Here is a 26390-nt window from a genome sequence, read left to right on the forward strand (position 1 = left end):
TTTTTTATTTTGGGGGTCTTTTTTATTTTCATAGGGCCCTTAGATTAGGTGTAATTAGTTTAAATCATTGATAATTTCTTTTTTCTTTTTTGTAACTTAGTGTTTATTTTTTTGTGTAACTTAGTGTTTGTTATTTTTTGTAACTTAGTTGTTAGTTTTTTGTAATTTTGTATTTTTTTAGTGTAGATTTAAATTATTTGAGTAGGGTTAGGTGTTTAAATATATAATATAGTTAATTTAATTTGCAGTTTAATGTAATTTTAGTATAAAAGTTAGGGTAGATTAATTAATAATAATTATTATAAGATAGGGATGAGTTAAAATTTAATATAAAGTTAGCGGGTTTAGGGGTTAATAGGTTAATTTAGTTTATGGCGCTGTGGGGGGCTGTTTAGGGGTTAATAACATTATTTAGTTGCGGTGGGCTCAGGGAGCGGCGGGATAGGGGTTAATAACATAATGTAGGTGGTGGCGGTGTAGGGGAAGCAGATTAGGGGTTAATAACATAATGTAGGTGGCGGCGGTGTAGGGCGCGGCAGATTAGGGGTTAATAAATAAGTGATGTTAGGCGATGTCAGGCGAGCGTATTGGTCCCGGCGAATGCAGCACAGTTGACGTCTTGATAAGTAGGCCTCATGGGCTGCATCTGCATAACTGCATCATGGCTCCACATGGAAAGAATTGCCAGAGGAGCTAAAGAAATCTAGTTGTGAGACTTCACAAAGAGGGAAAAGGATACAGGAAGATTGGTGACCAACTAAAAGTCAGTTGAAACACAGTTACAGCAATAATCAGGAGGTATAGAATAAGCCATAGTACTACTAATCAGAGCTGCAGTGGCCTTCCTCTTAAAATGAGGCCATGGAGAGTGCCCTACTTGCACAATATAGCTCTGAAAACAGAAGTGCTTAAGACTTGGCTCAGGGGTTATCATAATGTCAACCTCTATAGACGGCGTCCAAGAAAAAAACCTTGCTTGCTCCTCCGCAGAAAACTGCAAGATTAAACTGCTAAACAGCATGAAAAGAAGCCTGTTAAATATTGGAAGCACATTATTTGGTCAGATGAGGCCATGATAAATTTGTTCAGCTCAGATGGGTTCTAGCATGTTTGACATGAACCTGGCCAGGGTTATTACAGTGAATGCTTAGTCCCAACAGTGAAGCACGGAGATGGGTGTGTGATTATATGGGGCTGCATGAGCAAGAGGTTTCAGGAGATGACATTTATAGATGGCACCATGAATGCCTATGAATATACCAACATACTGGATGACAAGTTGACTCCCAGTCTCCAGAAGTTTTTCAGAAGAGGAATATTCCTACATGATAACGATTCATAGCACAAGGGTATTTACTGCTACTGTAAAACTTAGAAGTAATGCAATTGCTGTAACGTGATACAATTTTGAATCATTGAACATTTAAGTTACATTGCACAGCGGTGTACTTACTTCTGTTGTATACTGTATATATATACAGCGCATGTGCACAAACAATAGATAGATAGATAATGATAAATGACGACAAGCCTGAAGAAACACATAGCTTATATTTTACCTATATTGGACTAGGTTACGAGTGGAGCGCTATATTAACGTGCACCCATAAAGGGGCAAATTTGCCCCTTTACAGACGCATGTTAAATAAACAGCCATTACAAATGGTTGATTAGTGCTCCTGTGAGCTCACGGTTCCACTTTGCACTTAGCACACTTATCCAGAGGTCAGACCTCTGGTTTAAAGTAAAAATATGCCCCATTGCCCTCAAAATACAGATTACAGTGCATTTATACGTTTAATAAAGATGACCTTTATTTTTTTCAACTGCACAGAGGGGTCATAAGGGGTTAAAGAGAGGGAATGCCTGGTGTTAGAAACAAAATGGCATTAAAGTGATTTTACATAGAAGTGAATGGGGGACTGTGTTTTTACTATAAATATATATGTATATGCTTATATGCATATATATTTATGCGTTAATATGTGTATATATACATATAAACACATCAATATACTGTATATGTATATAAGCATATACATATATTTATTTATTGTTGCCCAACGCTGCATGATTTGCCCCCTGTGCTGAGCTAGGTGGTATGCCGTGTCTGACAGCATGAGAACGAGGATCTCATTGGAGCCTATTGAAGTGCGTTCTCATGAGCGCAAGGCTTTCTGGGTAATGCTTATGCTTCTGAAGATTGTTACCAAAGGTACTCCCCAACATCGCTGCTTGCTGCTGTGATACGGCTGTGATTGTGATGAGACACAGACAAGCTATCCAGATCCCTCCTACCTGTGAGAGAAAAGAGGCTCTGTCACAGGATATCCTCTTGCAGGAGACAAGACTATAAGTTCTGGCCTACTACACTTGCATCTTGCATATGTCTTTTTTTATCCTGCTTTTGTCTTTAAAGGACATATGGAGAATTTGACCATATCGGTTTGGAGTGAAGCCTACATACATTTCCTAGCTGATACAGAGTGGATCCTTCCCCTTTCGGATTGATTTCGTACCACTGGACAATCAGAACTTTATTTTCAGTATTTAGATTTGTTTTATTATACTATCTGTATTTTTGTGTTCACTTATTTGTCTGTCCCCTTTTCATATATTGGGCTAGATTACAGTGCAAAAATATTAGCTCTATTAAAGGGACAGTATACACTCATTTTCATATAACTGCATGTAATAGACACTACTATAAAGAATAAGTATAAAACTGTTTAAAAACTTACTTAAAAGCTCTCAGTTTAGCTCTGTAGAAAAGGTAGCTGGAAAGCCCACTGCAAGTGGGAAATAAGACCCCCCCCCCCTATTTTGCATATGAAAAGTCCCTTTACACAAACAGGAGCAAGCTGGAGAAGGTAGCTGACGGTATTCTCATAAAACTTTAGGGCTTGGTTAGGAGTCTGAAAATCAGAGCAATGTTATTTAAAAATAAGCAAAACTATATATTTTAAAAGAAAAAAAAAAACTTTATGGGCTATATAAATAGATCATCTACAAAACATTTATATAAAGAAAAAATAAGTGTATAATGTGCCTTTAAGAGCTTACTCTGCTCAAATTAAATCATTAGCGCTCCTATTCTTGCATTTGTATTACAAATTGAAAGCAAAATGGTAGCACAAGAGCAAACGCTTCAGGCACACTATCATCTGGAGGTTAGACTGCGTGTCTGCACTAACTCCCTATTTCCATAAGGCATGCTAAAAAAACACTTTTGCTTTTGTTCACACGATAACCTGAAGGTATCTGTAATAATTATTATTATATTTAATATTTCCATAGCGTGCCTTAAGATAACCAATTCTCCATGTGCACTAAACCAATACCGCGATAGACCTAAAGCGCGAAAACCCAAAGCGCATTACGCATATTTTACATTACAATGTTCTTCACAATTTTTTTTTAACCTTTATTATTAAAGGGACAGTCTACTCCAATATTTTTCTTGTTAAAAATATAGCTAATCCCTTTATTACCCATTTCCCAGTTTTGCATAACCAATATGGTACATGGGTAATAAAGGGATTATTTATATTTTTAACAACAAAATTTTTCACAGAGGTAAAAAGTATCTAAGCCTCAGTAGACTGCCCTTTCATCTCCATTCTTTTTGACAAACTTGCATTTTAGCCAATAGGTGCTGACTCATAAATAAATAAGTCCACGGGGGTGAGCACAATGTTTTCTATATGGCACAGATGAACTAGCACTGAGAAAAGAGGAGGCCTTCAAGGTCTTAGAAATTAGCATATGAGTCTAGGTTTTAGCTTTCAACAAAGAATAACAAGAGAACAAAGAAATTTTGATAATGCAACTAAATTGGAATGTTTTTTTTTAAATTGCATGGCCTTTCTGAATCATGAAAGTTTAATTTTGACTAGACTGTCCTTTTAAATATATATTTCTCTCTCTCTCTATATATATATATATATATATATATCTCATAGTGTTAGTGTAAAATATATATCTTTACCAATATAGCTATAGGAATAGATATATAGATATATGCAGATATATATAGAAATATTTATTTACAATAAAAGTAAAAATGTCCTGTGTGTGATAAACATTGTAATGTGAAATATGTACTATAAATGCACAGTAAAACACATTATTAAATATTAAATAAATATATTTTCATGTTTTCGGGTATTTGATGGAAAAGGTTTCCAATATATAAATATATATATATATATATATTTATACATATTGGGCTAGATTACAAGTGCGGCGCAAATGGTTTTGCTCCAGTGCAATCGCAATTTTGCAATCCATTTTCAATCCGCTATTACAAGTTCAGCGAAATTGCGATTGCCCTAGCGCTATCGTCTTCTTAGGCTTCAATCCTTTCCACAATCTAAGAGCTGTGGTAAATTGCTTTCCAAAAATAAAAAGTTGCACAAAACACAACAAAAATACATTACAAACCACATCTACACCCAAAAATAATCTGTTAACCCCTAAACTGCCATTCTCCATGTCACAAAGTACCTAAATAAACTGTTAACCCCTAAACCACCATCCCCTGACATCACAAACACTAAAACATATTATTAACCCATAAACCGCCACCCTCAACATCGCAAAGTACTTAAATTTACTGTTAACCCCTAAACCGCCACCCCCCCCACATCGCAAAGTACCTAAATAAACTGTTAACCCCTAAACCGACATCCCCCCACATCGTAAAGTAACTAAATAAAGTATTAATCCCTAAACTGCCAGCACCCCATATATATATATATATATATATATATATATATATATATATATTTATTCGTATATACACATACATACACATAGTTAGACATTCGTATGATGTACACTGGAGTTCAAAAGTTTGGGGTCATTTAGACATTTCCTTATTTCCATACATGAAATGAGTTTGAATAGGAAATATACGGCTAGATTACGAGTTTTTGTCGGTAAGACTTGCGGTGCTAACGCACAGTTTATGCTCACCGCTCACCTACAAACAACGCTGGTATTACAGGTTTTTTCAAACCCGGCGTTAGCCGCAAAAAAGTGAGCGGAGAGCAAAATTTAGCTCCACATCTCACCTCAATACCAGCGCTGCTTACGGTAGCGGTGAGCAGGTAAAACACGCTCGTGCACGATTTCCCCATAGGAATCAATGGGGCAGATTCGACTGAAAAAAAACCTAACACCTGCAAAAAAGCAGCGTTCAGCTCTTAACGCAGCCCCATTGATTCCTATGGGAAAATAAAAGTTATGTCTACACCTAACACCCTAACATGAACCCCAAGTCTAAACACCCCTAATCTTACACTTATTAACCCCTAATCTGCCGCCCCCGACATCGCCAACACCTGCATTATATTATTAACCCCTAATCTGCTGCTCCGGACACCGCCGCCACCTACATTATACTTATTAACCCCTAATCTGCTGCCCCAACATTGTCGCCACCTACATTATATTTATTAACCCTAATCTGCCGCCCCCAATGTCTCTGCAACCTAACTACATTTATTAACCCCTAATCTGCAGCCCACAACTTTGCCGCCACTATAATAAATATATTAACCCCTAAACCTAAGTCTAACCCTAACCCTAACACCCCCCTAACTTAAATATAATTTATGTAAATCATAATAAAATTACTATTATTAACTAAATAATTCCTATTTAAAACTTAATACTTACCTACAAAATAAACCCTAAGCTAGCAACAATATAACTAATAGTTACATTGTAGCTATCTCAGGGTTTATTTTTATTTTACAGGAAACTTTATATTTATTTTAACTAGGTACAATAGTTATTAAATAGTTATTAACTATTTAATAACTACCTAGCTGAAATAAGTTCAAATTTACCTGTAAAATAAAACCTAACCTAAGTTACAATTACACCTAACACTACACTATAATTAAATTAATTACCTAAATTAACTACAATTAATTACAATTAAATTAAATAAACTAAAGTACGAAATTTTTTTACAGAAAATAATAAAATAATTACAATTTTTACTAATTACATCTAATCCCCCTAATAAAATAAAAAAGCCCCCCAAAATAAAAAAAACCCTACCCTATACTAAATTACAAATAGCCCTTAAAGGGCCTTTTGCGGGGCATTGCCCCAAAGTAATCAGCTCTTTTACCTGTAAAAAAAATACAATACCCACCACCCAACATTAAAACCCACCACCCACACACCCAACCCTACTCTAAAACGCACCCAATCCCCCTTTAATAAAACCTAACACTAACCCCTTGAAGATCACCCTACCTTGAGATGTCTTCACCCAACCGGGCAGAAGTGGTCCTCCAGACGGGCAGAAGACTTCATCCAGGTGGCATCGTCTATCTTCATCCATCCGGAGCTGAGCGGGTCCATCTTCAAGACATCCGACATGGAGCATCCTCTTCTTTCCAACGACTAACACTAAATGACGGTGCCTTTAAGTGACGTCATCCAAGATGGTGTCCCTTCAATTCCGATTGGCTGATAGAATTCTATCAGCCAATCGGAATTAAGGTAGAAAAAATCCTATTGGCTGATCCAATCCACCAATAGGATTGAGGTCGCATTCTATTGGCTGTTCCAATCAGCCAATATAACTTAAAGGTACCATCATTTAGTGTTAGTCGTCGGAAAGAAGAGGATGCTCTGCGTCGGATGTCTTGAAGATGGACCCGCTCCGCTCCGGATGGATGAAGATAGATGCCGCCTGGATGAAGACTTCTGACCATCTGGAGGACCTCTTCTGCCCGGATAGGATGAAGACTTCGGACCGTTTGGAGGACCACTTCTGCCCAGTTGGGTGAAGACATCTCAAGGTAGGGTTAGGGGGTTAGTGTTAGGTTTTATTAAGGGGGGATTGGGTGGGTTTTAGAGTAGGGTTGGGTGTGTGGGTGGTGGGTTTTAATGTTGGGGGGGTATTGTATTTTTTTTTTACAGGTAAAAGAGATGATTACTTTGGGGTAATGCCCCGCAAAAGGCCCTTTTAAGGGATATTTGTAATTTAGTATAGGGTAGGGATTTTTTTTATTTTAGGGGGCTTTTTTATTTTGTTAAGGGGATTAGAGTAGGTATAATTAGTTAATAAAAAGTTTTTTATTAGTAAAATTGTAATTATTTTATTATTTTCTGTAATTTAGTGTTCGTTTTTTTTCGTACCTTAGTTTATTTAATTTAATTGTAATTAATTGTAGTTAATTTAGTTAATTTATTTAATGATAGTGTAGTGTTAGGTGTAATTGTAACTTAGGTTAGGTTTTATTTTACAGGTATATTTGTATTTATTTTAACTAGGAAGTTATTAAATAGTTAATAACTATTTAATAACTATTGTACCTAGCTAAAATAAATACAAACTTGCCTGTAAAATAAATATAAACCCTAAGATAGCTACAATGTAACTATTAGTTATATTGTAGCTATCTTAGGGTTTATTTTATAGTTAAGTATTTAGTTTTAAATAGGAATAATTTAGTTAATTGTAGTAATTTTATTTAGCTTATTTTAAATTATATTTAAGTTAGGGGGGTTAGGGTTAGACTTAGGTTTAGGGGTTAATACATTTAATATAGTTGTGGCGACGTTGGGGCGGCAGATTAGGGGTTAATAAATGTAGGTATGTGTCGGCGACGTTAGGAATGGCAGATTAGGGGTTAATAAAATTTAACTAATGTTTGCAATGCGGAAGTGTGGCGGTTTAGGGGTTAATATATTTATTGAAGTGGCGGCGATGTCCGGTCGGCAGATTAGGGGTTAAAAAATTTATTTAAGTGTTTGCGACGGGGGAGGGCCTCGGTTTAGGGGTTAATAGGTAGTTTATGAGTGTTAGTGTACTTTTTAGCACTTTAGGTAAGAGTTTTATGTTACGGCGTTAGCCCATAAAACTCTTAACTACTGACTTTTAAATGCGGTAGGAGTCTTGACAGGAGAGGCTGTACCACTCACTTTCTTCAAGACTCGTAATACCGGCGTTAGGAAAATCCCATTGAAAAGATAGGATACGCAATTTATGTAAGTGGATTTGCGGTATGCTCGAGTCGCGGAAAAAAGTGAGCGGTACACCTGTACCTGCCAGACTCGTAATACCAGCGGACATTAAAAAGCAGCGTTGGGACCTCTCAACGCTGCTTTTTAAGGCTAACGCAAAACTCGTAATCTAGCAGCTAGTCATTGACTAAGTTAGAAATAATTAATTTTAAATGAAATAATAATTCAAACGTTGCTTTTGTCATAGTGTCCATAACACTTTTGTCCAATCTTCCTCTGTCCAGTGTCTGTGTTATTTTGCCCATCTGAGGGCCAAATTACAAGTGGAGCACAAATTTATTTTGAAATTTTGACAAGTGTTGCTACCACAAGCTCGCAGTATCAAATAGCTCTTTTAAAATTAACCAGAGATCAGATCTTTGGTTAATTTGATAAATGTTCCACAAATGCCCCCAAAATCAAGTACCACTGAACGCCTATGTAGATATTTAAAAAAATCAGCAGTTTCCAGCTACAATAGTCATTTACAACATTAACACTGTCTACACTTTATTTCTAATCAGTTTGATGTTATTTTAATAGACAAAAAACATGGACTTTTCTTTCAAAAACAAAGACATTTCTTAGTGACCCCAAACCTTTAAACACTAGTGTATATATACAAAATAGAATTTTGCACTCAAACACCTTGTCATACACCATATACTTTTGAGCCCTGATACATTTTTATACAATATTTATAGAAATAATTTTTAGCAGTGTTATATGTATTTATGTTGTGTTTTGTGGAATTCTTTAACTCACTACCCTTTGCACAAGCTTTTTAGTCACACTAACTCACTAACGAGCGGAAAATGTGATCATGTTTACTTTTAACTTGTGATATGAACGGCCTTTAACTTACGCACAAAAAACCTGATAACATTCTCTGGCAAGCATTAGTGCACACTTGTAATCTAGCTCATAGATCTGTATATTTAAAAATAAAAATATTTTCCTCTAAGTGAAGAACAACGTTATTTGAAGTATTTTTAAAAACAAAAAACAAAACCCATATTCTATTTTGTTTAAAAATTATATTTTATATTACTGTTGTTTGACTGGGAAGGTCTAAAATGATGAGGAGACTCTCCATAGGGCCAGTAGGGGCAGCGCCCCATACGCTTGTCAAAAAGAAATGCCATTAACCCTTTGGCTGCTAAGCCATTTCCCACCTGTGTGCTAAGCTGGTTTTGAGCTTTTTGTTGCAGTTCACGTTTAAACACTTTTAGAATTAAAGTTTGTGTGAATAAACCATACAAACGATATATTGGTTTTTTTCAGCAGATCTAGCAGATTCCAAGTATACCATTATTAAATGTGTATGTCTCAACAGATTTTAAAAGTAAAGTATAAAATATGAAAAAAGTGTTTTTTTTTACTCCACACTCAATAAAAATTAGTTTGTAATTTTATTTTCCTAAACTCCATCATCAAAACCTGTGTTGCTAAATATTTGCAGTAGGTAACCTGTCTATAATAAGCAGAAATTGAGAACATTTCACTGTGTTTTTCTACTGTTTTATTGCCGACATGTCAATTTGATAGACCTTAACAAAAAGCATCTTTAAATTTAATGTATTGTTGTCAGCAATTAAACAGTTTCAGCTGCCTGGGATGTTAATATGACAACAAAACTATATATTTTTAGAAACTACATCCCCAGCTGCATCAAATGAGGTCTTATTTGTATTTTTATCACAAATCTGTGTGTGCAACAAATAAGCAAATATCACACTTGTAAAAAATAAAATAAAAAATTAAACAAAGCGACTTGTTCATTTATATCTTATGCACTCCAAATTTGTGCTAGCAATACATGCAACCCCTCATTTGATGTGCCAAGGGGTGAACTTTCCAAAACTCCCAGGTGGCTACAGCTGTCTAATTGTAGACATCACCCCTAAATGTTTAAAGACAATTTTTAAATAAGATTTTCAAGGTTGCCATATCTGCAGTTAAATAGCTCTAGCCACCTGGGAAGTTAGATTAAGGTACGTGAAGTACCCATTTGTAGAAAGTACATCCCCTGACGCATCAAATGAGGGGCTATATGTACTTCTAGGACAAAAGTGTAGTGTGAAAATATTCATGGAATATAGTGCTTTGCTTAGAAAATATTTGTATAGTGTATCTTAAATTCCCAGGTGGCTACAGCTGCTAAGCCATTTCCCACCTGTGTGCTAAGCTTGTTTTGAGCTTTTGTTGCAGTTCACATTCACACACTTTTAGAAGTTGGTTTTGTGTAAATAACCTATACAAACTACATATTGTTTTTTTTCAGCAGACTCTGCAGATTCAAAATATATCATTAATATATGTGTATTTGTTATCATGTTTGAAAAATAAAGCAAAACATTAGAAAAAGTGTATATTTTTACTCCTGCATGGAATTTTATTTTTGTAAACTCTATCATCAAAACCTGTGCGAATAAATATTTGTAGAATATAACCTGTATAAAATAAGTAAAAACTGAGAATATTTCACTGTATTTTTCTACTGTTTTATTGCCGGGATGTCAATTTAGTATATAATCAAAAACAGCGTTTTTAAATTTAATATTCTGTTACTGGCATTTAAACCGTTCTAGCCGCCAGGGAAGTTAAGATATGGCAACTAAACTATACATTTTAAGAAACTACACTCCCAGGGCTATCAGATGAGGTTTTATTTGTATTTATATCTCAAAACTGGAGAATGTAACAAATAAGCAAATATTTCACTTGTTTAAAAAACAAAACATTTTCTGAGCAAATTGCGCTGTTTAGTTATATATTGCACACTCCAATTTTGTGCTTTATATACATGTAGCCCATGTAGGGGTGTACTTTCCAAAAATATGCACTTTATTTACTGTATCTTAACTTCCCAGGGGGCTACAGCTGTCTAATTGCAGACATCACCCCTAAAAATTAAAAGACAATTATTTTAGACTTTTTTTAGGCTGTCATGTCTGCAATTAAACAGCTCTAGCCACATGGTAAGTTAAAAAGGGTACATAAAGTACACATTTGTATAAATTACACCCCTTTAGGCATCAAATGAGGGGCTACATGTATTTTTGGCACAAAAGTGGAGTGCGTAAAAATTAACAGAATATGGTGCTTTGGTTAAAAGTGACATGTTCAGCTATTTCTTACGCACTCAAATTTTGCGCTATATATACATGTAGCCCCTTATTTGATGCTTTTCAAAAATGTGCACCAGGGACAAAGCCGCTGTCAGAATCTTCTCTAGCAGATCTAGCGTCACCCCAGAAGGAAACAAAATCGCAGTTCATAAGGAACTCAGCTGCTTCCTCGTCACTCATCAGATGCTCAGCCATAATTCTCTTTACAAAGTGAATAGATATTTTGGAAGAAATTATGCTGATGGTTGAGTAACCATCAGGGATACAGAAAGAAAAAAGAAAATCATAATACAAGTACTTACATGGGGGTTATACATACAGAATGAAAATTTGACAAAAGAAGTTGATAAATCCATTCAATCAAAAATAAACACAGAAGTAATAAATGTTTACATTTCTATCCCCCATCTCTTCCTTTTCTTTAAGAGACATATAACACTTAACTCCTCCCTGATTGGGTTCTCTTTCCATTTCAAAACAGGCTTGCGAGCAACAAAAACTGAAAGAAAGAAAAATAGGAGAAAGAGAGAAAAGGAAAAAAAAAAATTAGTCCTGTCCTCAACCACTCCCCACTCCAAGCTCAATATACTTGGGGTAGTTCATTCCTTATTATGGCATTCATTACATAATCTGTAGATCTAAGTGGATAGATAATTCTTTTTTGCAGCTCATTTGGCTATGAGTATATAAATATCTCCCATTTTTTGAAAAATCTTTCAATTTCCTTGTTTTTATCTTTTTCTATCATGCATTGTTCTACCGACATTTGTTTAAATAGCTGATTGTTTACTTCAGCTATAGTAGGTAGCTTCCTTGAAATCCAGGTTTTCAACAATGAAAACCTGGCCACTCCAATAACCATTTCAATAAATTCTTTATTCTTAATCTTTTTTCTATCCATGGGGAATAAGAAGAATACCAGATCTCGATAAATTTTCATTTCTGATTTAAGAATCCTAGATAACCAGAAGCTCATTTTGTACCAGAATTGTCTAACTCGTGTACATTCCCAGAAATAGTGCACAATATACGCCCCTCTGCTACCGCATTTAACACATTTATCTTGAGTTTTACTATTCCACCTTGCCATAGATGCGGGAGTAAGATATGTTTGATTTAATATGTTAATATGAGCTTCTCTAAAATTTGTAGAGATAAAAATCTTATTGATTCTAGTAATACTATTTTGTATGTATTCTTCATTGCATTCTGTTAACCCCTTTAGATGCAATTTCTTAACAATCAATTGAAGATTTAACTTGCCCTCCTGTCTTAATGATTCCTTATACCATTTTTTTATAAAAAAAATTATCCATCTTACACAATTCTAGATTGTGTATGAGTGAGGGCCAACCCCAGTCTTTATTCTCAATATGTAACAATTTATTAGCTAGGTTCCTAGATTGTAAATAGGCAAAGAAATCTTTGCTGGGGAGATCAAATTCACGCCTTAGCTCTTCAAATGTTTTAATCTGTGTTGTATCTGGCATAAAGTTAATCATTTGACTAATATATAGTAATCCCTTTCTCTTCCACCTATGAAATACTGCAGATTTTAATGCTTCGGGAAACGAGGGGTATCCGGTTAATGTTAGAAAATTGGATACTGTATAATTGATTTTGAGTTTCTTACAGTATTGTTGCCATGCTTTTATAATACAGAAAAATGAGCTACTATTTTTAATCCTTTGTGGCATATCTTTTATTTGTGTATGTAATAGTGCTTTTAAAGTATATGGTTTAACAATCATATCTTCTAATACTTTATCTGTAAAATATTCTTTATCTGTCAGCCATTCAGCTGCTATCTTAATCAAACATGCCAAGTTATAATTCAAAATGTTCGGGAGAGCATAGCCCCCATATTCTTTTGAGTATGATAATATTTTTAATGAGATTTTTCTCCTTTTCTTTCCCCAAAGAAAATTAATTATATTTTTGTTAAAGAGTGAAATATCAGCTTTTTTGAGTACAAGAGGTAGATTCTGCAATTTATAGAGGATTTTTGGGAAGATGATCATTTTAATTAGACTAATCTTTCCTGACAATGCTAGTGGTAGATGTTTCCATGCGTTAAGCTGATCATGTATTTTCTGTAGAATTGGTATTATATTTAAATCATACCATAATTTTGGGTTCTTGCTCAAGATAATACCTAGATATGTAAATTGATCTACAACTTTGAATGGGCTTGTGATCGTATCCTTATGCTTGTTTAGCCATAGAAGTTCTGATTTATTAACATTGACTTTGTATCCTGAAAATGTACTAAATAATTCTATAATTTCCATTAGTTTTGGAATATATTTTTTGCTATTTCTAAGAAAAATCAAAATGTGATCCGCATATAGTAAAATTTTTTCTTCTATATTCTTACATAGGACCCCCTGGAGCATTTGACAGATTTTAATCGCTAAGGGTTCAATAGATAGATTAAATAAAAAGGGAGACAAAGGGCAACCCTGCCTAGTACCTCTCTCCAGTATTATTTCTGCAGATTCCTCCCCATTTACCGAGATTATAGATACCGGGTTCTTATAGATTGCCTTGATGAACTTCAAAAAAGATCCTGAGAAGCCAAATTTAGACAGAGTCATGAAAAGGTGGTCCCATTGCACTGCATCAAAAGCTTTTTCAGTGTCTAGAGCAATTATTGCTGCGTCATAGTTCAATCTGTGCAAATTTTCAGGTTGACTCATAATTTCTTTAAAATATTCAATAATGATACATGCTTTCCTTATATTTACCACTGAGCTTCTACCACTCATAAAGCCCACCTGATTAGGATGTATAATATTTCCCATGACATTTTTTAGTCTTTCTGCGATTACAGTGGTCAATATCTTATAATCTACATTGAGTAGGGAGATTGGCCTATATGAGTCCACCTTTTCAGGATCTCTTCCTTTTTTAAAAATCATAATTGTGACTGCTTTAGTAAAACTCTTTGACATTACACCATTCTCTATATAATAATAATTGAATAAACGAGTCAAATGTGTAACAATTTCTTCATTTAATATTTTGTAAAATTCAGCTGGAATTTGGTCCGGTCCGGGGGCTTTATTTAATTGAGTTTTATTTATTGCTCTCTCTACTTCCTCCTCTGTAATTGGTAGATTAAGTTTTTCAATTTCCTCTACTGACAGGTTAGGGACAGTGATAGTTTCCCAAAATAATTCCTTTCTGATATTATCTAGCTTGTATGCACTATAGAACTTTTGATAGGTTTGATAGAAAACCTAATTAATTTCTATTGAGTTATGTATAGGTGTATCAGTTACTCTTATTGTAGATATTATATTATTTTTCTTTTCAGACTTCACTAGTCTAGCTAAAAAGCTGCCTGTTTTATTCCCAAATTTCATATATTTTGCTTTCTTTTTTATATCCTCTCTTGTCGTTTCTCGAAAAAAGAATAAGTCTCTCTCACGTTTTGCTTGAATGTACCTAGACCAATTATTCTTTGAGGCACAATGAAGATATCTATTAAACATATTAGTTAACTGATTAGTCAGTTGTTCCTCTCTCTCCCTTCTTTTTTTCCTGAATATAGCCATAAAGCTTATTACTTCTCCCCTTAGTACAGCTTTAGCTATTTCCCATAGAATTTCTAATCTATCTTCATATTCTCTATTTAAATTTAAAAAGATATGCCATTTTTCTTTTAGCATAGATACAAAAGACGCATTTTTAAGCATGTATTTAGGGGAAAAAAGGAGTTTCTCTTATAGCTTCTAGAGTTTGTATCATCTAGAACTAATTCAAGTGTAATTGGGGCATGATCCGAAATTGCAAAATCCTTTATATCGGCTTTAGATTCCATTCTAAGAACTGAGTCAGATACCAAGAAGTAGTCAATTCTAGACAATGATGATAATGATTTGGATAAACAGGTAAAACCTTTAGCATCTGGATACTGTAAACGCCAAATGTCAGATAGTTTAAGTGTTTTTTTAAATGTATGTAGGGTTCTCATTTCCTTTGTTATTCTATAGTCCTTCCCTCTACCTTTTACACTTTTCCTGTCTATTGGAAATTTGGGTGTTAAATTAAAATCTCCAGCTATTATTAAATTTGTCTCTACATAATTCAGCAGAAGGGCCTGTAATTTCCCCCAGAATTCCGTATCCAAGTTATTAGGTCCATAAACACTGCATAGTGTGTAAATCTTTCCCCTAATTTCTAATTGCATTATAAGATAGCGTGCATTATCATCTAATTTTACCTCTATAATCTTATAATCCAAACTTTTACTTAGCAAAATAACAACACCTTTCTTCCTCTCCTTACATGGCGTAGCGAATACCTCTTTTACCCAATTAACTTTTAACTTAGCTAGTTCTACTGTGGATAATCTAACCTCTTGCAAAAATGCAATATCTGTATTGAGTTTTTTGAGATGCTTTAGAATTGACTTCCTCTTAATTGGTGACACAATTCCCCCGACATTCCATGAAGTAAAATGCACTAGTTGTTTTAAACCTTTGGCCATCTTATTAATCTAATATACAATCGAGGTTTAACCGCCTCATTTTTTCCCCCCTAACTTTAATAAACCTGTATATGTAGAGGGGATTGAGGACAGGACCAGGAGGAAAAGGGAAAAAAAGAAGAGAAAAGAAAGAAAAAAAAAAAAAAGGAAAGGAAGGAAAAACAAAGAAATATAAGAAAGAAATAAAAATCATTTAGCACCATCTGGATATACTTTATTGTAAGCTTCATAGCCTAGTTGCAAGATATTGTATAGCTTCTTCACTGGTCTGGAAAGATTTAAAACCTTCCTTATCTCCTATCTTTAAAGTAGCAGGGTAGATTACAAACGCTTGTATTCCTTTTTGGATAAACTGTGAGCACAGCTGGGACATTACTTTCCTTTTATTGGAAGTTTCTAGTGAAAAATCCTGGAAGATAAGGATCTTCCTATCCTCCAGTGTTAACGGTTCTGAAAGTTTTTTATAGTGTTTTAGAATTTCTAGTTTATCTTTATAATTTAAAAATTTTGCTATTACAGGTCTGGAAAAGGATCTATTTGTGTGCTCTTCTGTTACCAGTTGTTTGTTTAAACCTATTCTGTGTACTCTTTCAATTATAATATCTGGGCCGTCCCTTGATATTCCTAATCGCTTTGGAATTTCTTTTGAAATTAATGCCTCTAGATCTGGGTTTGTAGATTTTTCTGATATGCCTATGAATCTTAAATTGTTCCTTCTCAATCTATCTTCTGCTGAATCAACTCTCTCTTGTAGTTTTGTAATTTGCCCTGAAAGTTGCTTAATTATATTACTTTTAGTGTCCAGTTGATCCTCTAGATAAGAAATTTGGTTTTCTGCCTCACCTAGCCTCTGGTTAAATTGTTTTACTTCCTTTGAAATTGCTGAGAGATCTAGCCTTATTGTATCAAATTGAGGCATCAATAGAGCTGTTATCTGATTTATTAACAGTTGTGTATCTATATTATCATGCGTTACGGTTAGGCTTTCTGAGCTTTCTTGTATTTGCTCATTTACAGTTTTGTTCTTGTTTCTCTCTCTACTTTTGGCTGCCATAGTGATTGGTGATTTATCTTTCAGGTTATGGACAAATCTGTCCATTTATCTTTAATCTGCTCCCTTGAAGTGAGGGTTATCAGTATAAGTGAAAAAAGGAAAGTGTAGTTTAATTAATACAAGTGAAACCGTGATAAAAAAAAAAAAAAAGAAGGGTGAAAAAGTTCTAGGAGGGCGACAAGCGACCTCTAACAAGCGTGGAGAAAAAAAAAAAAAAGTGTTAAATTTCAGTGACTATTAGTGATAAGTGTGTGTGGGAGAAAAAAAAAAAAGTGTACACACTACTGTGAAAAAGAGGGAGTCTTATACTTTGTGAATGTCATATATTACTTGCAATGTTTTAATTGGCAGCACAACAGATTTGATATTATCTAGCCTTGGCTTTTTGCATTCTAGGCCTTTGCTTTCTTATGTATGTATAGCCCAATCACACTCCTATAAAATATTAACTTAAAAAATCTACACCTCCTAGACTAAAGCAAAATAATAGCTCAGAATATTATATAGAACTTGTCTAACACACTCTATTAAGCCTCTATACTAAATTCACAGAGGAGGGAAAAAAAGAAAATTAATAAACAGCAACAGCAATATTGCAGCTCTACTATATAGGCAAAACAGGATTATCTTGAAAAAACAAAGACCTTATGATAAATGGATTTATAGTAAAACAGATCTAAGACTTATTTTGCTTATTTATAAGTAGAGAGATCACTTTATAAAACAAGTTTAAACTTTTGGTTCTTTCTTAATATAGCCCCAATTTTTCATTTAGATCTATACACAGTTGACACTTGTATATTGGGCGTTATTTCAAAAATTCACCATAAATATCATCATAGAGATATAAATCTACACATAGTATATAGATAGCAAGAGAATTTTACTGAAAGAGACTTTTTTAAGCTAGAAAACATTATTTCAGAAGAATATTTGCAGATTATCATAGCTGAAGCTATAAAAGTTTCTTGAACCCAAGCAATTAATATATCTTCCTGAATTAAAGCAGTCCCAGAGTCAGCTTTCCACTAGTTACTTGTCAAACTTAAATGAGATTTTTCTGAACATATACATCTAAGTCTTGAGACTTCCAATTTCCATATCCACAGATTTTTAAATGACCATAGCAGGGAGTTTTTTCCTTCTTTAAGGAGGAGATTTTTTCAGCACTTATAGAGACTTTTATCCTTCAAGTAAAAGTTCTGAATGTATCCCACAATTACACTTGAGAGAGTCTCTCCAAACAAGCACACACTCCAGTCCTGTGAACTTCTCCTGTAATCCCTTTAACTTATTTTAACTTTCTTTACTTGACTATTATACAAGTTATGCAAAGTTCTTCTGAGATTTAACAACCCCTTGTAAGATAGATGTAAACCACAGTAGAGTAATGAAATGTTCACTGAAACATGAGTGTAAGCCTCTTCACTGGGACTTTTTGTAAAGATTTAGTGCTGTGCTGAAGTGCTAATACCTTTGAGACACTGAGAAGCCCTGGGAGTATTTACATTTATTAGCATTTTTCAAGGCCTGCCAACACAGTAACCTGGCAAATTTCATCAAAAGTATGAGGCATTTGTTAGACTGCTTTTCTAGGGTGTGCAGCTTCACTGTGGTCTTAACACCAACAATCGTACATCAAGATTTTATGCGTTTTATACCACCAGACTTATATGCAACTTTTAACCCTTACAGCCTTCTCCGTTTTTACAGCTAGCACTGTTCACCTTATCCTTGGCAGCCTTATTCCATACCATATACCATGTTCCCCAATGCTTCATTTACCACCACCACTGCACGTGGATTCTCAGCGCGTGTTATTCACCCAGACTCTAAGCTTTACACTTAACATGCCCACAATATAATCCAGAGAAAGAGCACTTATCTTTATGTTGCAGCGTTCGTGTGTTCGTCTCCAACAAATTTTTCCCAGATGTCACATTCAGAAGGTGCTGCTCCAGCTACGAAGCTTTCCTAAGCAAGTATGAGACTTGGCGGAGTATCTATATACTTGTGTTCATGAACCGCTTCCAGCATGTGCTTCTCGGCACCGGCACACGATCTCTCTTGGTGCTCCTAGCTGGCTTGCGGCACACACGCCCGGCTCCGATAACAGGCAAGGGCTTGAAACTGGCGGGATGGCTTTTCCTCGGTCAGCGCGACTCTTTCGCGCTCTGCTGCCATGCGTCCCGCCCACCGGAAGTCGTCCTCCATAAAAGCATCTTTCTAACATTGATTAATTTTTTATCACATGATCCAGGTGTTTATTGGATTACAAATATTATATCGGTATCCGTATATTAAGGGAATGCCATTTTTCTTAGCTAGGTGATCACTCCGGTAACACTGGTTACCACAGTGATCATTTAGCTAATATACTTAAATTGATTAAAAAAAATTAAAACAGGGACTAATTTATTTTAGGGAAATCTATTTTGGGGGTCTCTAGGCAGTTTTTATCTTTATTTATGTGCCTTTAGAGACCCCCTTATAATTTTTTAAATAATTTATAATGTATTTATTTTTAACTTTTTAAATTTTTTTTACTACACTGTAAATACTTACATTATTGGAAAGGCAAGGTGATTATCTTTCCAATGGTGGGTCTTGAAAAGATATGGGCATCTAAGCAGCATGCCCCCATCTCTACATAACTGTCAATAAAGTTGTGTGATGACATCATCGCATCAATGCGTTATGACGTAAACAGGCTCAGTGTAAAGCCCTAGTTTGTTCTTCAATATGAGGGCAAGATCGGACGGATGGAGGGAGATGGGGCCCTCAGGCCCCCCTCAAGGTTAGTGAGTCCTAGCAACGGAATGGAGCTGTCGTTAGCAAGGGTGAAACTTAGCGACGGCTAAACATTTTCATTAATGATTCCGATAGAACGTACATTTTTAAACATCTTTACAATTTAATTCTGTTATCAATTTTGCTTCATTCTTTTGGAATCTTTTATCTGAGAAGTAGCAATGCACTCCTGGGAGCTAACTGAACACATTTGTTAGCCAATTAAAATGGGCATACAAGTTCAACCACGTATCAGCAGCTAGCTCAAAGTTTCTGGGCCTATCAAGATATGCCTTTAAACAAAAGATACCAAGAGAATGAAGCAAATTAGATAATAGAAGTAAATTGGAAAGTTGTTTAAAAATTGTATTCTCTATCTGAATCATGAAAGATACATTTTTGTATTTGGTTTCTTGTCCCTTTAAGATATTGCCATTGGACTGTTAGCGTATTTGTTTCTTTTTCTTTAGGAGAGTTTTGGGGGTTAATTTAAAAAAAAAAATGTTTATATTGAAAAAAAAGATCTCAGATAACAATGCAGTCAAGAGCTAAGGGTTTTTGGATCTTAGAGCATTTTACACGTTTCCTCTGCCTCTTTAAGAGATTTCTGACATCACCCATTCAGTCCTCATTCAGGTGTTAAGGCTTTGATGGCCTTGACAAAAAAAAGTACAGGTCGCCTTTCCTCCCATTGGCTGTCAGAATGTGGCTGTCAGCATGGGGGGTTGGGTTACACCCGTGAGCAAACAGTGCTGCTAGGTCTGGCAGTGACATTGTGCAGGTGGAAAGAGTGCTGAGATAGCGGGAAGCACTACCAGCCCAAGCCCCTGCACAGAGAAGGAGAGAAGCTCTTCACCTGCCTGCCGTTGTCATATTTATCTGCTTACCCAGGGGACACACAATGATGTGCAGCACAAATACCAGCCCAGCCCTTGCACAGGACGAGCACTTCATCTGCCATATTCCTCTGCATACCCAAGTGGCAGGCCAGGACACACAGTGATATGAAGCACAAATAACAGGTAATTTACGTTCTCTCTGTGTGAGTGGTCACACTCATCTTGCTACTTTTTTACAGGTTATTAGGTAAGTAGTTTTATGATAAACACAATAAAGTGTCCAGCGCCAAAGGTTAATACTACACACTCCAACTAGAATATAGGAATCTCTCAATAGGCCTATAAAAAATGTTAAACAGAAAAGATAGTTATATGTTACACACTTGTTAATAAGGTTTTACATAGGGATGTATGTAGAGTTTTTTGTAAGATGAAAATACTTTCAGATATCTCTCACAATTCATATATACTATTTGGTATGATGTGTATATCATTTTAAATTAAATTATATTAAGGAAATAAGATTAATGAATTTTTTTATAAAATTGTGTCTTTATCAGAGTTATAAATTAATAATTTTTAATATTTTCATTTGTATTAAATATCGGTGATATTATTTAGTTATGTTATAGACTACGAAGGTGCCGGATTTCTTTTCTTTTCGTGTGTTGTTAACTATGTATTATTATTTATGTCTAACTCAATTATTATTTATGTCTAACTCATGTATTTATCCATTGATTTGTATTATATTGTGTCTATGTTTATAACTAACTCCTTTTTTTGAAACTATATTGCGAATGTCGTATGAAGTTATGGGATAATATTTAGAATAGTATGTCCCTTTAATTATCCACTTATTTGTTCTGCCCAATAGGAATTGCAGGTCAGGTTTATAAGGAGGTTAGGAAAGGCACCTAATATGAGCTTGAAATAGAAACCAAGGTTTTGAAACACGTTGCTCTTGTCTACTGCGCCTGTCTTGGGAGCATTTATTTCTTAGTAACGGATTCTGGCGAAATAGCCCATTGCAGTGATACAGTAGTGTAACCATTAAGGTGGATTCTTAGGTGTTTAGATTTGTATTTACAATCTAACCCGTAAGATTAACTACTGTTGTTCACTGGGTTTCTAGCCGAATCCTATTTCACAATTACTGTGATTACTTCCTTTTGATTCCTGAGGAGGTCATTCAATAGGAACCTGTGGGAGTTACACGGCACGATCGGTGCATTGTGTGTTTAACGCCGACTTTCACAAATTAAGATAAGTACTCGCTCATCTGTTAAAAGACTCCTGACGCCACTATTGGAGTTCCTGTTAATCTGTTAAAAGACTTGTGGGGTTAATATCGGTAACACACCAACGCTACTATAAGACTGTTGGTTTTGTTTTTAACCCTACGGCACCTGAGGCGACTAGTCAGTGTTCACATTGTCCACTTGGGCGTCTACTAGGAACTTTTTTGGACGGTTTAGTTTTATAAAGGCGCTATAATATATCATTTGGTTTTAGTAACATTTTATTTATACTTCTATCAGTAGGTATCTTCATATAGTACCCTGTTCTGAATTTTTACCTCTTGCATTCTGAATTTGTATTTTTATTATTAACTCTGTAATTTTATTTTATTGTACTAGGTCGACCTAGATAAAATGTATTATTATTTTTGATGATATTAAAACTGTAAAATAATTGTGTTTTATCGTAAATGGCTTTTAACCCCTTAATGACCACAATGTACCCTGTATGTCACTGGTCCTTAAGGGGTTAAAAATCAAATGTTTCTATTACAATAATTATTGAGTGAGTTAAATCTGTTCTAATTGTAAACCGGCACCTTTATTTGTCTTTATTTGTCTCTATTTGTTCTCTAGTTATCTAGAGTTTATTTTATATTTGTCCTTACGTTTGTGGTTAATTTTCTGCAGCTGTAAGTCACAAGTATTGTATCTTATATAACGACATTTTGTTTTGGTCAGTTCAGACAGCTATCTGTTTTTTGATACTCTTCAGCTCTCTTTTGAGCGCTCCCTAGTACCATCTTTTCTGTCTAAGTAGTTTTATGATGCTACATTTTGCCCAGATAAATGTAATAACTGACACTCTTTTTCATGTTGAGAAACATGGAGAAACTGCACCACTGTATACTCAAAAATTAAATTCATTATTAATGGCAAGAGCGGGAAAATAAACATTTTGGGTTATAACCTTATTCATGTCCATAAGAATATAATACACAGCTTGTTAATAGTTAAATAGATGCAACTATTAATGACAATACTAACCATTTTCCTCACCAAATAGCACCACCAAATTTATGAGGTCGATTTATGAAAGTGCATGCAGACATGATACAATGTAGCGCATCATGCCTGACGCACATCGATAAATGCCGACAGTATACGCTGTCTGCATTTATCATTGCACAAGCAGTTCTTGTGAACAGCTTGTGCAATGCCGCCCCCTGCAGCCTGATCATATAGGATCGAACATATTGATGTCCGCAGCCTCAGAACATGCGGACAAGTTATAGAGCAGCGGTCTTAAGACTCGCGCGGAAACAGGGGCATCAAGCTCCAATCGGAGCCCACTCTGCCTGCTGGTACACACATGCATTCTCATATTCTCTCACACACACACATGCACATACTACACATTCAAACACTACATACACCTACACACATGCACACCAAACACACACACACACTTACACACATGTAAACCAGGGGGGTCACAGCTGGGCATCCTGGTTCCTTAAAATGTATTACACAGTAGCCAGTGTTCCTAGAAGTTTCATTTTACACACACAAACATGGGGGTCGATTTATTAAGCCACTTGCGGGCTGAATTCCGCTGCTGGAATTCAGCATTACACAGATATTTTGCACTTGTGTGCAATGCCGCCCCCTGCCCGTGAACAGCCAATCACATGCGGGCAGGAGCTGTCAATCTCCCCAGTTGGACGAGACCGAAGGGACCCAAGAGGTGAGAACCTGCAGTCGTAGGCAGATGAAGCCTGTCGAAGGAGTTGATAAATCGACCCCATAGCAGTACATACATAGGTTAGAGTAATAAGCAGAACAAGTGAGCAAGGGATGACAGTCAGGGCACCCAGCACAGAAACCATAGCACATGGTGATAAGTTAACTATAGAGTACAAGGAAAGAGCATCAGTGGCAATTTTCAACAACCAACCAAAATGAGGGCCTTTTTCAAATAAGCAGGAAGAGAGTAGAGTGGAACTACTGCCACTGACAATGGCTGTTTGCCTAGATAGTCACCTTATCTCTGCCTCAGCATGTCCCACTTTTGTGGTTTGTCATTACATGTGTCATGCTGTTGTGAGGATAACAGAGGGGCTGAGCTAACTCATGTCAGTCTGTGTGTGTAGGCAGAGCTAGCTCCAGTCAGGTGAGTCTCTAAAGAGAATCAGTTCCTGTGTAGAAACAAGATGGCTGCCTGAACTAGTAACACAGTAAAGTGTGTGCACAGATGTTTTCCTGGGGTAAATTCTATCAACAACAACAAGGACTGTGGTGGCCCATTTGAGAGGAAATATTCACCTGAACAAAAGTTCAGTATATGTGCATTATACCTGTATGTCAGTAACTAATAGAGACTGCAGCTCCTCTGAGATCACACTGCATTTCCCCTGAGAGACTGATGACAGTTTTTTTCTATAATATAATAATATTATAATAATAGTGTTCCAGTCATTATCTTATGTAAGGTATATATGGATAAAAACTGCAATAATAAATGATTGCATCCAGCAGTGTGTCAAGTTATACAATCTCACCACAGCAACAGCAGAAACATAGAGACGAGGATTTGAACCTTACAATATAGCACTAATTGGGGCTTTAAGGGACTTTGATCCTGACACAGACTCATGGTTTTCATGGGTTGACAGATTAAAGCAATATGTAGCTGCTAATGACATTGCAGAAAGTAAGCAAATAGCAGTATTTCTGACAGCAATTGGAGTACATCTTTATGAAACACTGAGGGATCTTTTATCAGCAGATAAACCAGCATCAAAAAGTCTGAGTCACTTAATAGGAATGCTGAATGAACATTAAAATCCACAGCCTCTAGAAATAGCATTTCAAACAAAAGCAAGAAATATGAGAAACAGTTAATTCTTATGTAATTGCATAAGCACTTGTAGATTTGGGAAATATCTTCCTATAGCACTGCAAGATCAATTTGTCATAGGGCTAGCAAGTAAGGCAGTTATAAAGATATTAGTAACAGAGGAGGAGCATACATTTAATTGTACTGTGGATATAGCAAACATTATAGAGCAAGCAGCTAAATATGTTGACAGTTTACCTAATAAAACAGCAACATAGGCAGACATGGGTGATTTTCATGCAAAAAGAACATTTATAAATAAAGCAAATAAAAACAGAAAACAGCCTATCTCACTTAGATTTAAAAAAAAGAAAAAAGAAAAGGGACATTCAAGCAACAGGTGTAGGACACGTTCTAATGATTCAGAAAGCTGTAGATTTAAAGGGGTATATTTATTAATGTGCGAGCGGACATGATACGATGTAGCGTATCATGTCCACGGCACATCGATAAATGCCGACAGCATACGGTGTCAGCATTTATCATTGCACCAGCAGTTCTTGTGAACTGCTGGTGCAATACCGCCCCCTGCAGATTCGCTAGCAGGGGGTGTTAATCAACCCAATCGTATTCGATCAGTTTGATTTCTGTCCGTGGCCTCAGACTGCTTCTTTATAACTTCGGTTTCCGGCGAGCCTGAAGAATCACCGGAAACAAGGGGCATCAAGCTTCATACGCCCAATGACTTCACATGTCACTCATGCAGGAAAAAGGGGCATTTACAGAGAGAATGCAGAGGTGTTAAAGAAACACAGATAAAATATTGAAGAACTAAAAGAAAATTATAATTTTTAACAGCAAGACTCATCTGAAGATTTTGATGAAGAAGCACAAGTACAAAATTTAAAAATTTAAGAACTAGAATTTACACAGAAAACAATTACTGTGGATGTAAAAGTACAAGGACGAGACGCAGCTCTATCTGTGATTAATCTGTGTGATTGGAAGAGATTACCTCTATCAGTTCCCTTAAAGCACACGTTTACTCAACTGCAGATTGTTGAAACCAGTAGAATGTGCTTCAGCTAATGTACATTTCCAAAAAAAGCACAGCTGTTCTGCCTCTCTATGTAATGCCTGTAGGTGATCCACCTTTGTTTGGAAGAGAGTGGATACAGGCCCTGTGAATGCCAGACTTGAACACAGTCCCTTGTCACAAAGTACAGGCAACATCTGATAATTATAGTGGGGTAAAGGAATTAAAAAAACAAATAGCCCTCTGTATTCAATGAGAAACTGGGCACTGTAAAAGGAAGACAAGTAGTACTGATTGTTATGGATGATACAGTGCCCAAATTCATGAAAGCAAGGACAGTTCCATTTGCTTTGAAGGCTGGAGTGGAAGAAGAGTTAAAAAGATTAGAGGAACTTGGAATTATATGCAGGGTAGAAAGAAGTGACTGGGTTTTTCCCAATTGTTCAAGTCAGAAGAATGGAGAAATTTGAATATGTGGGGATTTTTAAGTAGCCTTCAATTCTCAACTGAAAGTGGACAGGTACCACTGTAATTGCAACTTTTGGACTACCAAAGACTATAGTTTCAGATAAAAGTCCACAGTTTGTATCATTAAGATTTAAACATTTTCTAAATAATCAAGGCATCAAACATCAGTGTACAACTCCATATCATCCTGTAACAAATGGACAAGCAGGAATTTGTTCAGACGTTAAAAAGATTTTTCAAAAGCATGAAGCCTCTAAACAAAAATTCCATGAAAAATATCTCAGTACAGAAATGCACCACACCCTACAACAAGACGGCAACGTCAGTACTTCTGTTGGGTAGAATATTGAGACCAGAAGTACAGGCAAGAGTGTTAAATCAATAAAAACAAATGCAAAGGGACAAGAAACACAGGCAAAACAAAGATAAGGACATTGTCTGGATACACCATTATAAGGGAAAACAC

Source organism: Bombina bombina, chromosome 3 (assembly GCF_027579735.1).
Source record: "Bombina bombina isolate aBomBom1 chromosome 3, aBomBom1.pri, whole genome shotgun sequence".
NCBI classification, from domain to species: Eukaryota; Metazoa; Chordata; class Amphibia; order Anura; family Bombinatoridae; genus Bombina; species Bombina bombina.